General features: G+C 37.7%; 1 protein-coding gene across 20 annotated transcripts in view; it reads left to right on the forward strand.

The window, feature by feature from the left end:
• TENM1 (teneurin transmembrane protein 1) overlaps positions 1 to 16,227 on the forward strand; it is a 773,006-nt gene that overhangs the window by 94,978 nt on the left and 661,801 nt on the right. For 2 of the 20 annotated variants that reach the window (XM_087427637.1, XM_087427631.1), the window contains exon 3: positions 8,002 to 8,070. The exons of 17 other annotated variants lie outside the window; for them this stretch is intronic. The gene's annotated coding sequence lies outside the window, so the exon portion shown is untranslated. Of the gene's footprint in view, positions 1 to 8,001; positions 8,071 to 13,686; positions 13,780 to 16,227 lie in introns of all 20 variants that reach the window. One more of the 20 variants, XM_087427634.1, reaches the window with a different exon arrangement.

Here is a 16,227-nt window from a genome sequence, read left to right on the forward strand (position 1 = left end):
GCTTTGTGATTGTTTCTACACACACACCCACACACACACACCCCCAATTGAAACCCCAGTTGAAAAAGGAAGGTTGGATCTAGTGAAAACTAGTAGACACAACGTAGTTAATGAGGCCACTTGTCTAATTCAAAGTATACCTTCGTGATTGGTTAGAGGTAAGCCAGCAAAATACTGTGGAGTGGGAGCTGGTTTACATTTTCCTGAAAAGGGTAAAGACAGAGCAGAAAACACCCTCTCCCCTAAACTTGTTCTCAGGCATCAGGTCACAACTGCCGCTCAGTACCAGAAACCCGGTCTTCAGTAGGTAGGTCCAGATGGGTAGCCAGCTTTCTAAAATGAGGGTAAGGTGGTGAAGTTAGTGAGCGTGGAGGCTGGACAGCCCTGGAACGCAGGGAGGCACTCTTTTATGGTGGCTGAGCACACAAAATAGGGCGCCGCTCTGACGAGCTTCTCTGTGTCTTACCATGCTCTTGTTTTCACACTGCTATATCTAACCTCTTTTCACCAAAGATTTAATAATCTTTCTGCCAAGATTTTACCATTAAAATAGTTGAAAAGACAACCCCTTTGAAGCCTGTGCTTGGAGGAACTGTTTTTTCCATCACTCTGCCAGTGTGGTAGTTCTCTAGAGAAGTTTGCCTCACTAGATACTCTGCTCCAGGAGTCATGGGGAATTAGTGCTATTTATTAGGTCTAGTTAATCAAGTATCACAGACTCCCAAGGTAGGAGGAAACCTTATGGTCATGTAGGCCAACATTTGTCTGATGTTTGAATCTTTTCTGTTTTTAAAAAGAACCTCACTTACAAGGAACTCATTGCCTCCTGAGACAACCTTTATTCAGTGTGTCCCCAGGGGTAGTTTAACGCCAGTTCTAAGAGGTACTTTATAATAAAGAAGTGTTCCATGGTCAAATAAGTTTTGAGAAGCAATACCTACCAGTTAGGCTCTGAGTATACCCTATTAAAAATAGACTTGTTTAAATTAACCTGGAGTTTCCCTCAACTGATTTGGTCATGAAATCTCTTCTTCCCACATAGCGTGTTTGAATATCCCACGCCACAGAAAGTGCTTCAGTATATGTTTTACCAGATAATACATATTTATTAAAGCGACTTTAATTGAATTGACTTTTTGGACTCACATCAAGCTGACCTTTGACTCCTTGAGTCTTATTCTCTAGTACAACTTGCTGTTTAGCCACATCTTCGTGTTTTGCTGTGCTTGGCTTTTTGGACTCAAGTATGGGTCTTCATTTTTGCATTTCATCTTATTGGATGCAGCCCACCTCTCCAGCTTGCCTTTTTGAATCCTGGCTATGTCATCCTGTACATTCATCAGCAGTCTGAGATCTGTGCTCTTCATCAATCTTGTGAGCATGCCATCTTTATTCAATTTGTTGATTAGAAAGAAGAACAGAACCGGGCAAGGTTGGTATCATTCCATAAACCATCACCGTTTGGTTCCCATTGCTAATATCCCTAATTAGTAATAAATCCTTCAGAAGAGAGTTTCCCATAGCCCATGCCTATAGTTTTTGTGGTTTGCAAACCCTTTTTTTTCAAGAGGCAAATCATCTTTTCCTATTTTTAGCTTCCCAAGTTTTTTCCAAAATTTGGTTTCTAAATATAGTGGCTCATCAACTCTTCATAAAACTGATGTCACCTCTTTTGAAAAAGTAATGTTGGTCAAAATCCTGCTTTATATTTTGCAGAAAATATTTTTGGGATGTCCTGTAATACCCGTGGTGTCTTTCTGTGCCTAGAAAGTTAGAGGGTTTTTTTGTTTTGTTTTCAGTATAGTTGTATTGTAATTTTCTATCTGGAGGAATAGTCTCTTGAAATTGTATACACTAATTAGTGTAGTTTGTAAAATAATAGATACTTTTGAATGTGTGGGAGGCAAGGCTTTCAAATGCAGCGTTTAAATGTAATTGCTGTTTAAACATCATTTCACCTAAAAGACATGTATTAATTAATTTTTCTTATAACTGCAGGTTTGGGGTGGTCTATTGTTAATTAATTTCCACACAAAGCAAAAAAAAAATCCAATGTATTTCCAAAATTTGCCACAAACATCCTATTTTTAGTGTAGTTTATTTATATTTATGAGAATATGTTTGCACAGGTTTAGCCCCAACTATCTAATTTCACTAAATCGAATCCTGGAGAAGAATTTTTTCTTTGTTTGCAAATCCTAGGGTAGTATTATTGAGATTTTGAATCTACTTTTCCATATGGGAGCATCTTTAAATTTTCATTGTTAAAGTCAACTTAGAAAGGAGTGTGTCAGAAGCAGTACAGAGCTCAAGCTCTGAGACTGAAAAGACGTGAGTTCATAATTGACGCCACGCCATTTTCTAACCGAGGTACCTTGAATAAGTTATTTAATGTGTCTAAATGTCAGTTCCTCATTTGTAAAATGGAGATGAGGATGATGATGGATACCTACCTCATAGGATTGCTTTAAAGATTACATGAATAGTGTTCAAATAAAGCACTTACCACGTTGCCTTAACACACATTGAGAATCGGATAAGTGATTATCAATCTCTTAGATTTCATCTATAAGCAAAACCCTTAAAATGTGCAGAAAATGTTGGCATGTCATAAGTCAAACTTTTATTTGCACAGGGCTCTGGCAATCAAGATGGTTATATTTCTCAAAAGTCTTCAATTTTCATGATGACTATGGATTACATTATGTGACTCACAGTCATACAACATGGCAGCATATTTGGAATTCAGACTGTTCCAGACAATCTATTTCATACAGCCAGCATCCCGTAGTACCCAAAACATATCTCAATCATAGCACTTATCACAGTGCACTCAAATGTATATTGTAAGTGGGATAATAGGGTCTACTTCCCTTGCATGGCCGAGACATGGTCCAAACAGTCTGTATGAAAAACAAAACAAAACAAAACAATGATTCCTTTCCTTTGGGCCTCTGACTATTCTGAATTATTCAAAGTGGAAATGGGCTTCTTTAAGATAATTGAAGTTTAGGACATGGGTCTGTATATTTTTTTTCCCTATCAAAGCCAGCTAATTTGATTACAATTTCATCTGGGTATTTTTCATTCCTTAGGAACAGCCTAAGTCGCAAAAATACAGCAGGTTGTACCACGGCTCAGAGTAAAATGTCTTTTAGGTGGAGTATACCCCTATTTAATATTAAAAGGACAATGAGGTTTAATAATCACCAATCCTGTAAGGACCCAGCTGAAGAGACCAGCCAGCAGCCCAAGTCCTCTGGAGTGCCAGCCCCAGAGAACGTATCCAACAGATGATCTCAGGCAGTCAGCAGGGCCTCAGGGATGCTTGTGCAATTTGTTTTCTGCACCAGGATGCCCTACTGAAGGGACATGAGTTTGGGGTAAAATATAGCCTGCACTTCACTCACTGCGGGCCCTTTGTAGTTGTTGTGCCTGGAAATGGCACCTTGTGGTAATGCTTCCAACCAGAGAGGGTGTCTTGTTCTATTTTGCAAAAAGATGCTTCAGAAAAAGTGCAGACCTGGCAGTCAGTCTCCACTTGCCTTTGGTTCTCATTCCATGCGCCTCTGACTGTACCTTGAAGGGACAGAACCTTTTGATAGAGAACTTTTCCTATGGTAGGGGCTGGGAAGGCAGCACCTGGTCCCTCTCAGAACAATGCTCTTGATTTCTGTGACATAGTGATTTATAAGAAAAATATAATTTGGTCATTCATATGACCAAAATATATTTGTGATATATATTTGATCTTTTTCTGGGGTTCCCAAAACCCTTGGAATTTCTGAAGTGTTGAGAGTGTTCAAGGTGTCTTTTGTTATGTTAATGAGGTGTCTTTTGGAAAGCACCTAAGGATGACTTCTAGGGAGGGGAGAAAGGCTGGAGGTTGAATCAGTTGCCAATGGCCAATGATTTAATCAATCATGCCTATGTAATGAAGCCTTCATAAAAACCCAAAAGGACAGGGTTTGAAGAGTTTCCACATGGAAGACATGGAGGCTCCACACACTTTCCCCATATCTTGCCCTATGCATCTCTTCCATCTGGCTGTTCCTGAGTTATATACTTTTATAATAAACTGATGGTCTAGTAAGTAAATGTTCCTCTGAGTTCTGTGAGCCACTCTAGCAAATTAATCGAACCTGAGGAGGAGGTTGTGGGAACCTCTAATTTATAGCCAGTCAGTCAGAAGTATAGCTAACAAACTGGTTTTGGGACTGGAATCCGAAGTTGGGGAGGAGGGTACAGTCCTGGACTGAGCCCTCAACCTGTGGAATCTGATGCTATCCCTGGGTAGACAGTGTCAGAATTGAGTTGAATTATAGGACACCCAGTGGTGTCCTAAGAATTGCTTGTTGGTGTGGGCACTCCCCCCGCGTTGGAAAATGAGTCTCAGAACACCAAAAGAGTTCCACAACATTTCTAGAAATGATACAAGGATCACTTTTGTGATATAATGGAAAGGACTGATACTTTGTAGTCAGAAAACCCAGGATTTTAATCCTAATTTCAACACTTACTGTCTTTGTGACCTTGGTCAAGTTAATCAAAAATGTGGGATATGCATCATCAAATCTCTATAACATTTTAAATGGTCATATATGCTGTGAATTTTATTAAATTTCAACGAAATTTGATACATGAGTAGAAAGAAACGAATGTTTTTTGAGACAAAGAAATGACTCTCTTTGCTATATTAAAGCAAAATAGTCATTTTGCCTGCAATATTTACCCTAGGTAAAAATCACCTCTGTTCCATGTTGACTGATAGAATATGCATGTGATTCTTACAATTGTGTGAATTCTGGAATTGCAAGAACCATCTCTTATATAATGACTGCCTCTGGGATTTAGAGGAAGTGACTCCCCGTGCTGTAATCTGGCGCACTGGGGTTTGAGCTGCAGAGGGGAGATGCCCCATACCACTACATTTTGGATTTTATTTATTTTTTATTTTTCCCCCCAAAGCCCCAGTGGATAGTTGTGTGTCGTAGCTGCACATCCTTCTAGTTGCTGTATGTGGGACTCGGCCTCAGGATGAACGGAGAAGTGGTGCCTCGATGCGCACCCGGGATCCGAACCCGGGCCACCAGCATCGCAGCGCGCGCACTTAACCACCAAGCCACAGGGCCGGCCCTACCGCTACATTTTGAATAGCTTGAAATTTGAGAGCAGCAAACCAGATCACAGAAATCAGTCATTGCAATGTTTGCTGTGCCAGCCTTACAAGTATATTTCAGAAATTGATAGGTGGACTACAAGAATCCTGTTCTGTTAACAAAGTTTTTTTTCTTTAATTTCCAGAGTAGAAATAGTTCTGTGGGGAAGAGCCTATTACATATAGAATACACTTATCAGCAGTTATATTCCAAGGTTGTTATTTACACAGGAATGGGGAAAACCAACTGGTGGTTCTTGGTAGCTTTCATTCTTAAAATATGCAGTGTATATAGATTCTACAGTTGTTATTCAGGCATGAGTTGTTCTGCAGGAATCCTGAGGTGTAAGCTAAGAATACGTAGCTACAAACCCAACCTTCAATAATATCTTTATAATTCTTACGAGCTCCTGGCATATGGGAAGAAGCCCTCCAGAAAATGATTTTCTTTCATGTAGATACTTTTAGTAAATGACACTGAATCATAGAGAATGTTCTGTGTGTTGTTTGCTATTTTTTTTTAAATTTGATCTGTGATTCACATATTTAATTCTGTTCCATATCTGTTCCTTATTATTTTCCGGTCGTACTTGGATCAGAACCCATATTAATGTGTGGTTTCCCTGGTTCACAAATTCCTACTTCTCTGGAGCACTTTACTCCCATATTAGACCATAGAATTAAGCTTTGTCCAAAAATTGGTTTTTCTGGGACCTACATTTCTTGAGATCACATCTATTGTTGGATTTTACTTTCCTGAAGAGTATTGTCTTTGATATGACTCCTTTTAATGAGTCTTTTGGGTTTTTTTTTTTTTTTTTGGTGAGGAAGATCAGCCCTGAGCTAACATCCATGCTAATCCTCCTCTTTTTGCTGAGGAAGACCGGCTCTGAGCTAACATCTATTGCCAATCCTCCTCCTTTTTTTCCCCAAAGCCCCAGTAGATAGTTGTATGTCATAGTTGCACATCCTTCTAGTTGCTATATGTGGGATGCGGCCTCAGCAGGGCCGGAGAAGCGGTGCGTCAGTGCGCGCCTGGGATCCGAACCCGGGCCGCCAGTAGCGGAGCGCGTGCACTTAACCACTAAGCCACAGGGCCAGCCTGTCTTTTGGGTTTTTTAATTGTTGCTTCCATTGACAACATTTTTGGGAGAAATGTTAAATTAGTTCTGCAGCTTTTTTTGGTTACTATAAAGTCTGCAAAGCTTTAACTGTAAAGTAATATCAGGAAAAATAATAATCTTGTAATGCATAAAACACTTAATCAAGTTTAATATGACCTTTCCTCTTCCTTTTCTTGACTGAATAGCTTCCTTCTGTTGGGATCCCTAGATTGACAAGCTGGTTAAGCAGGGAATGTGTTTGCTTGGTTGTCATATTCTAGAGAGTTTCACTTTGATGTGTGCTTTGATTAAAAGAAATTCATATACGAGGATGGGGCATGATTTCAGCAGTTAGTGGGGATTCTTTGGAAATGTGTTTTCTACTTTCATGTGGCTATCTTTCTATTCAAAACATCACATTGGCAGATACTGGTGTAAATCTATCCCAAGCCAAAAAAAGTTTTAACTATTTATTGTCTTAATTACCACAACATCATTCATTTCTCTCCTTAAAAATACTATTCATGGTTTAAATTATAGCTCCACATTAGATGCAAAGGGAACACTTTCTCTTCTATATTATTTTGGTTTAGATGTTGGGTTCCCTAGCTGATAGACTTGGATCTTATGAACCTATATTGTGTATGAATGTTGGCCTAGTCCTCCTGATCCCTAAATGGACTTCTTGGTGGTATGTCTACCTGGGGGCAGGTTTCTGGCTACCTGTCCCATGGATCAATTCTCCCGATACCCTAGTGTCATTTGCTTAGCATATTCAACCTACCTGGTCTCCTGTTAGTTGACTGTACTACAATTTAAAGTTTCCAAACTTAGCTGCGCCCTCAGCATTTCTTTTACAAGACAATCTTTTTATCCCTCCACAGTAAGCTTCGTTCCCCTTTCCACTCAACAGCTGTCTCCAGCCGTATCTTCCTCCCTCACAGATGATTAGGCTTCCTAATTTCACCAAGCAAATGAAGGTTATCAAACATGAACTCTCAACTTTCCTCATCTCTATCTTCAAAATATTGTCTGGCATTTTTTTTTTCTCTTTTCCTCTTTGTTTTTGAGTGACAAGCCTGTTTTGCCAATATCTTTTCATCTGTCCTTTTGCTTTCTATTTTCTTGCTGCAAGTCCCATTATTCAAGCTGTCATCATCTGTCGTCTTCTATCATTGTCTCCAGTCAATATCATTCTCTCCAACCCGCCAATCCAGTCTCCACAGTACAGCCAGAGACATTTACCACTCTCATCTTGTCACTCCCCCATTGCCAATTCTTCATTGTCTTAAATTAGAAATCTAAAATATTTAATTTTAGATTTTGTTCACTCTATTAAAAAGTGAACGAAATCCTTCCTAATCTGGCATGTTATAATCTCATTTTCCACCATTCTCTTTGCTGCAGTCATAGTCGTTGTTTCCTGACCATACTATGTAATTTTATATCTTTGTGCTTTGCCAATAAAGCTATGTCTACTCTCTTTACCTGGAATGTCTTACTCACCTTCTGGACACAGTGAACTCCTACTCATCCTACAAGACCTAGTTGAAATATTGCCTCCAAGTCAAGCCTTTTCCAGTCCACCCCAGGCAGCATTAATTTTTGTATCTTTTCATGGCTCTCTTTGCATACTTCTATTACAGTGTCACCACATTGCCTTGCAATTATCTGTTTATGTGCCTTTCTATCCTTGCTAGCCTAGTGAGCATCATGTTTTAATCATCTTTATTTTTCAAGCTTCTAGTGTAGTGCCTGACATGCAGTGGACGCTCCATATTGTTGAGTGAGTGAATGGAAGAATGACAGGTGAGTAGCACAGGTTTCATTTTGGATAGTCAAGCATAACTTGAAGCCTCAAACTCCAGACACTTGAAAAGATAAACAGCATTACAACAAAATTGGCAAAAATCAAGGAAGGAGATGACATGCGTAGTGGCAGAGATAGTTGCTGGATTGCTAAGGCCATACAGTAGCTGAGGCTTTTGTGTGATGGTGGGGAATAGGGGAGGCAGGGATAGAAAGAGCAGTAGGGAGGCAGAATGAGTGGCTGACAATGATGGGTCCCTTCTCCATCCCATGACCTCCACACACACATCTCTCTGTTTTCCATCTGGAACCTCCTATAATCCTCTTACATGAATACAGGAAGTCAGTATCTTTCATTTCTCTGTAGAAGTACTTTCCCAAAGGACCATGTTCACCACTTGACTGTGATGTTCCTGAATGTCCTTCCTTGGGCTCCTCCATGACAGAAACACCAAAGAGAGGATGGTTCAACGTACTCCCTTCCTCAACTACTACCGTCTTCAGACTCTTCCCATTTGGCTTTATCCCATACAGTATATGGGATAAAAAACTCAAATATTTTTATTGAGTTCTGTCTCAAAAGGCTCTAAATAGATCTAACTGCCCACTAAGAGGCATGACATAAGTATAAATCATGAGCTTCCAAATCAAATGTTTTGAAAGACTGCCCCATTTATTCATTAATTCAGCAGTCAGATTTTGAGTGCCTACTGTGTACCAACCCACAGAGGACTCAGAAATACATTCATCATGCCCACAAGGGATGGTATATTCTCATATTCTTGTAATTGAAATGATGCACTCCTCCTGCTTTTTAAATTTAAGTAGTTTTTTGGAGTTTAGTTACCAGTCATGTATAAAGATGAATAAAGTTAGGTGGTATAATTAATAATCTTAAACCCGGCAATCTTAAAATGATCTGATTGTGGGTAACTCCAGGAAAATTTTGACAATTGAATTTTACAAAATAATTGGTTTTACCAACCAACTTGGTAAAACCACAGCAGAGGGATCCTTAACTGTGAGGATGATCCTGAAAATTTATGAACCTTCTCTGGAGATCTTTATAAGAGATCAACACCCTACTAAAATGTTATAGACAGTCATAAACTTGGATCAGTTGATCTCTTTGAGGTCTTTGAGCTCTAAGATTCTATGGTTAGAATCCATGCTTGATATCACAGATTCTAGGACAAACCTCTATTCAGCTTTCTGATCCTTTTTTTGGAATCCCATTTAGGAAAGTGAGCTAAAGTAAGCAGTCCTTGGTCTAATTTGGAATACAGTGAGTCCTCTTTACATCACTGGTGCTGGGGAAAGAACTGTGTTATATTAAGATTTTACTGTGTATAGGTATTTTTGAAGCTATTATTTGACTTGTGACATATCATTTCCTATTGTAATGAGCTACGTCATGACATTGACATTTAGATTTAGATAAAGTGGATTTGATGTTAGGAAAAGCTTGTCTGGTGTTGTCTTTATAAGCATTTTCCTCTAAGAGGTCAATTTTTCCTCTTTCTTCACTCTAATTCCCCAATTTTCCTGATCTTTCTTTACTGTCTTAAAAAATAAAGTTAAAAAATTAGTAGACTATTTATAGAACTATTTTAGGTTTACAGGAAAATTAAACAGATAGTACAAAGATTTGCCATACCCCCACCCCTGCACAGTTTTCCCTATTATTAACCTCTTGCATTATTATGGTACACTTGTTACAATTAATGAACCGATATTGATTCATTATTACTAACTAAAGTCCAGAGTTTATTCGAATTTCCTTAGTTTTTACCTGATGTCTGTTTTCTGTTCCAGGATCCCATCCAGGTTACTACATTATAGTTAGTTGTCATGTCTCCCCAGGCTCCTCTTGGCTGTGACAGTTTCTCAGACTCTTTGTATTTGATGACTTTGGCAGTTTTGAGGAGTACAGGTCAGATATTTTGTAGAATGGCCCTCTATTGGAATGTGTCTTATATTTTTCTCATGATTAGATAAGGGTTATGGGTTTTTGGGAACAAGACCACAGAGGCGAATAAAATGCCATTTTCTTCAGAATATATCAAGGGTACATACTATCAACATGACTTATGGTCATTGATGTTGGCCTTGGGTCACCTGACTGAGACAGTGTTTGTTTGGCTTCTCCACTGTAAAGTTACTCTTTTTTCTCTCTTTCTTTACTGTACTGTTTGGAAGGAAGTCATTATGTGCAGCCCACACTTAACGAGGAGGAGTTAGACTCCACCTCCTTGAAGGCAGATTATGTACATAAGTTATTTGGAATATTGTACAGGAGATTTGTCTCTTTTCCCCCATTCATTTATTTATTCAATCATTCATTTACATCAGTACGGACTCATTGATATTTATTTTTTACTTTGGGTTGTAATCCAATACTACTTTATTTTGGTGCTCAAATTGTTCCAACTTTGGCCATTAGGAGATCTTTCACTTAGTTCCTGTGTCCATTTGACCTACCCCCATTAATGTATGATTTGGGTGTTTTGTTTTTTTTTTGAGCATTTATTTACTTTCTTGAAACAACAGGATACTCGTGTTTTTCATTTGCATTTTATTTTGTATATTCACCTCTTTGCTTTTAATCTTAGTGATCATTACAGAAGCTGCTAGAAGATCACAGATGACCAGAAAAAGCTGATTAATGGTTTAGGAAAGTAGGGTGACCTCACACCTTTGCTAGTCTCCGATCTGTGACTTCAGATTGTAGTTAACAAGAATTTTTCTTTTATATTGATTTCCTGCAAATTAACTGTCTTCTATACTAGAAAACCAGAATCTGTGGATGGTGACTTTCATAGATTTACAAAGCCTTCCATGGATTTTAGATTCACTGAATCATCCTTAGTCTTTAGAATTAGCTAATTTATATGAAAAGATATCTGCACCCCCGTGTTTGTTGCAGCATAATTTACAATAGCTAAGACATGAGGACAACCTAAGTTTCCATCAATGAATGAATGGATAAAGAAATCGTGGTGTATATATACAATGGAATGTTTTTCAACCATAACAAAGACTGAAATCTTGCCATTTGTGACTACATGGATGGACTTCAAGGACATTACACTAAGTGAAATAAATCAGACAGAGAATGACAAATATCGTATGATCTCTCTTATATGTGGAATCCAAAGGAAAAAAAAAAACACAAGCTCATAGTCTATAGAGAACAGATTGGTGGTTGCAAGAGGTGGGGAGTGGGAGAAACAGATGATTTTTTTTTTTAGTTTAAAAAAACATAAATAAAGGGTATGCATAAATTTTAAAAAATAGGAAAGTAGCTGATATGTTTGTGTCCAGACATTATAGGCCTTAGTTATGATTAATAACTTAGAAGAGAATGCTTTTCTATTTAAAATATTGAAAATATGATTTATTATTTAAGTAATTGAAAAGCTATGTAGATTATGTCCTAATAGTAACTTAAAGGGAGACAATAGACATTGAGTATGATAAATAAGACAATGATTTTAAGAAAATAAACCTTATCAGTTTACCTATACTGCCTATGTATAATAGATATGTCACTTATACATAAGTGACATTAGAGATGCTCATGGTACTACAATATTCTCTCATAAGGTCTGCCAGCATTTTCATTATAAACTTGCTTTTCAAGGGCATATAACATCTCCTCTAAAATTTCATTTGGGATTTAAACTTGCCAAACACAATTGCAGACTGTGAAAATTTCTTTTGAAAATTTAATCAGAATCATTGTTTTTGTCCCAGTGCTTTGACTTGTGTGATAGCTGCTTTCTTTCTTCCTGTGTCTTGATAAATGGTTTCTCTCTCATCTGAGAATGATGACTGTTGAATGAGAACATGGCCTTAAATTCTCTGAGTTTGATGGGTGGTATGTAATATCATAACTCTTTGATTCTACAGCAGGCAACTTCCAACAGAGAATATGTTTCCTAAATGGCAGTGTTTCTTCTTCTTTTTTATTAATGGCATATTAATGTAGTCCCTATGGGTTGTGCTCTACTTCTCTGTTGATGTACCAGCAATAACCAGTTAGAAATTATAAATATGAAAAAAGATTTTATTGGCAACACCTAAAAATAAATATCTTCAAGTTCTAAGAACATTTTTAACAAGAAAAATATAAGGCTTATGTTTTCTTCAAAACTACCAAATTTTCTGGAGAAATATAAAGTAAAATTTTAATAAATGAAGGGATGCACCATGTTCTTGGCTAGGATGTCTGAATATTTTAAATATATAAGTTTTTCCAATTAAATTGATTTCCAGTTTAATTGAGGTTTACAGGTATAGGAAATTCAAAATTAATTTATAAGTTTTATATAAATTCAACAAAAATTTTCTTCACTTTTTAAACAATGATTCTGCAGTTCATTTTGGAAGAATAAGCAGATTTTAATAGTTAAAATATGTTCTAAAAACATCAATAAGATGTACTAAAATGTATTACAGAGTTATAATTACTAGTGCAATAAGGTTGTAAGAGTGAAGAGGTGAAGAAAATGAGCTAGATAGCCTTGAAAAATTATTTTGATGGTAAAAAAGATAATAAACAATGGGAAAAAGAATCATTCAATGAATAGTTCTTGGAAAATTGGCTATTTGGGAGGTGAGGGAATTTACCATAAAATCTCAGGTTAGAGCCTCACTTCACACTATATGCCTAAATAAATTTTTGACACATTTAAAAATTAAATGTGTCAAAAGTTTAAAAATAGAAACAAATAGAGCTGAGTAACTGATTTTATGATGAGAAGAAATCACAGAAGGAAAGGATGATGGATTTAAATCTATAGCAACCAATATTTTTGCTAAAAAATATCATTAGCAGAATGAAAAGGCAAATCATAAACATGGAAAATATATGCAATATATATAACAAAGGCCTAATATCTGTAATATATAAGTATCTCTTGTAAATCAATAAGAAAAAGATGAATACCTCTATAGGAAAATGGCAAAGATATGAATAAGAAATGAAAAGAAATGTACATGGACAATAAATGCTTGGAAAATACAAATACAAATTAAAAGCAGGTTTTTTTTTTTGCTAATCATATTCACAGATATTAGAAATAATATTAAGTTTTTGTGAAGGTGCTGTGAGACAGGCACTCTTGTAGACTTCTAGAGGAGTTTAAATTAGTATAATCTTTCTGGAAAGCAAATAGTAATGTGTACAAAGAGCCTTAAAAAGCTATTAAGCTTTAACCCAGGAATCTTGTATAAAACAATGAAGAGAAAATAATCAGGATGTGGACAAATACATGCAATGACAATCATTTTATTATTACTACTAATGATGAAAGACTGGAAAAATCTAAATGTCAACAAGATGGAAACATTAAAAATATTATGGTACATCTATTATGGTAGAATAATGTACAGGCATTTATCACCATGTTGCATACAGAATTTCAGTTGTCATTTGAGTAGGTAACTTTTTTTTATCCTGCACATTTCATCCCTGAGCCTGATCAAATTAAAACAAAAGATTGGTATTTGAATCAAGGAAACTTTATAGAATTTCTAAAACTCTAGACAGTCACTGTTCATTGGTTTCCTGCTGGATCTTTTGGCCTGGGTCAGGACAATGTTCTTTTGCAGGTATAAAATTACACTTACGACTTGCTTAGAAGACCTAACCCTGAAAAGACCTCAACAACTGTGTCCAGTAAAGAACTCAGCTTCTGTTCCCAAGTACGCACATCAAAAGGTTGACCTTTCACTTTCCTAAAACTCTCTTCTCTTTCCTGCTACTCTCTCCTGGTTGTTCATCTATATTTCTAATTGTTCCTCGACTGTCTCCCTAGTATGATGGGAGTGGTACCATGTAGGTCCCTCAAACAACCCTCTGCAATTCAAAATGGCTGTCATTTGGGTTAAGACACTTAATCCGTCATGAAACAGAATGACGAGCATGGGATTTGGGGTCAGACAGACCTCGGCTCTGCTGCCAGTTAGTGACTTTGGGCAAATGACTTAACCTCTCTGAGACTTAGTTGCTATGGATTAGGAGATAAAATGTATATAAAACACTTAGTTCATTGCCTGGGATATAGTAGGCAGTTAAAATGGTAGCTATTATTATTACTATTAGGTATTAGGGACTGCAGAAACCAATGAATTTCTAAAGAAAATACTGATGTTTTTAGGAAACAGTACCTTATTGTTATCATTAACAGCTAATGCTACCAGAAGGAGAAAATATCAGCTGAGCTGCCAGTCTAAGTACATAAGAAATAAAAGAAAGAAGTAGCTCTCAGGAAATGCTCTAAGCAAGTGACACTTAGAGATCATGCTTCATCCACCTCTCCATCCCCAGCAGATAGTAGTCTCAATAAAGATTTGTTGAATAGATGGATGGATGGCTGACTGGCTGACTGGCTGACTGGCTGGCTGACTGGCTGGCTGAAGTGTGACAAATCAAAGCATCTGGTAGCCAGGGAGTAATGTGAAGGAATCTAGTGCATGTGTGTCTGGAGAAGAGAGGATATAAGTGTGGGGGAATGAAAGGGAGGGGTGAGACATAAGGAGTTGGAAGGGTATGAAAAGAGACCTCCCAAATTTTTGAGCTACAATCCTCCTGTCCTCTATATTGTTTTCACACCCAGTTAAAACAGCTGGAAACATATTGGAAGAGGGGAAAACTCTCATGGTCTCACTGATGGACTTGAGAATCCTCTCCTTCACTCCCACCATCCTGGTGAAAATTAGCGATGAGATGACAAGGCAGAGACTACTCCAGGGAGCTATTTCTGAAGTCTGTAGGGACCTAGAATCTAGGCTAACACAACAATAGGACCATGGCCACAGTGACCTATTTTCTGAGCCTTAAATTGGGACACATGGTGTGACCAAAGATTTTTTTTTTAATGTGTATGTATTCATGGTGACAATCTCAAGAGATATGTATATTATATCTCCTTTAATGAATTACCATTATTGGAAATAATAAAATTATCTGAAATTGGGGCTGTCCTAAAATGTTGGAAGCATATGGTTGTCATGGTTTTTGGCATCTTTTAAAATACAGGGATTTGAGGGGACTTTCAAAAAGTTCGGTAATCTCATGGATTACACACAAACACACACACACACACATTTCTTTATTGTAGGATGTCCTGTCAGGATTTCAGACTGGTAGATTTTTCTATAGTCATGACTAGGGTACAGAAGCCCAGGTAGGACATGTTCAGCCTCAGAGGTAGTAGAGGAGTGGGGACCAGTAGATGTGGTGTTAAGCAGACTTGACTGATGAGGGTAACAAAATAGAATCTAGACCCCAGGAATTCATGAATAAAAATGGGACTAGAAGGGAAGATTAAGCGTTCATTGGGATTGGAGTATGATAATTATTTTTGCTTTGTAAATAAACAAAGATGTGGATGCATTTGTTCAATGGGAAACTGAATCTTTGTGGAAAGACCCCAAGAGATGTCAGGCTTTATAAAAGAGGAAATGTGCACATATTCGGTTGTCTCGAAAAGAGAGCAGAGGGGCCGGCCTGGTAGCGCAGCGGTTAAGTGTGCGGGCTCCCCTTCAGCGGCCCGAGGTTCGCAGGTTCGGATCCTGGGCGTACACCGACGCGCTGCTTGTCAAGCCATGCTGTGGCCACGTCCCATATAAAGTAGAGGAAGATGGGCACAGTTGTTAGCCCAGGGCCAGTCTTCCTCAGCAAAAAAGAGGAAGATTGGCAACAGATGTTAGCTCTGGGCTGGTCTTCCTCACAAACAAACACACACAAAAAAAGAGAGCAGAATGAGGAAGGTTTCAAAGACAAAGGTGGTGTCCAACACCATTCATTCAGTCAACATATATTTTTGGCATGCCTACCATGTGCCAGATAGGGTTCTAGGCAGTAGGGATAAAATGGTAAGCAAGATCTACCAAGTTCCTGTTTTCATGGAACTTGCATTCTAATGGGAAGACAAACAATAAATGAATAAACAAAGACACATATAATGTGTTAGGTAGGGATAAATGCTATAAAGAAAAAAAAAATAAACCAAGAAAAAAGGATAAAAGAATGGTGTTGTGCAGCTGGAGTGTTATTTTAGCTTTGATGGTCAAGGGCCTTCTCTCTAAGGAGGTGACACTTGAATAGAGACATAAATGAAGTGTAGGAGCCAACCATACAAAACCTAG

Source organism: Ceratotherium simum, chromosome X (genome assembly GCF_057802395.1).
Source record: "Ceratotherium simum simum isolate JZ-2026a chromosome X, ASM5780239v1, whole genome shotgun sequence".
Classification (NCBI taxonomy): Eukaryota; Metazoa; Chordata; class Mammalia; order Perissodactyla; family Rhinocerotidae; genus Ceratotherium; species Ceratotherium simum.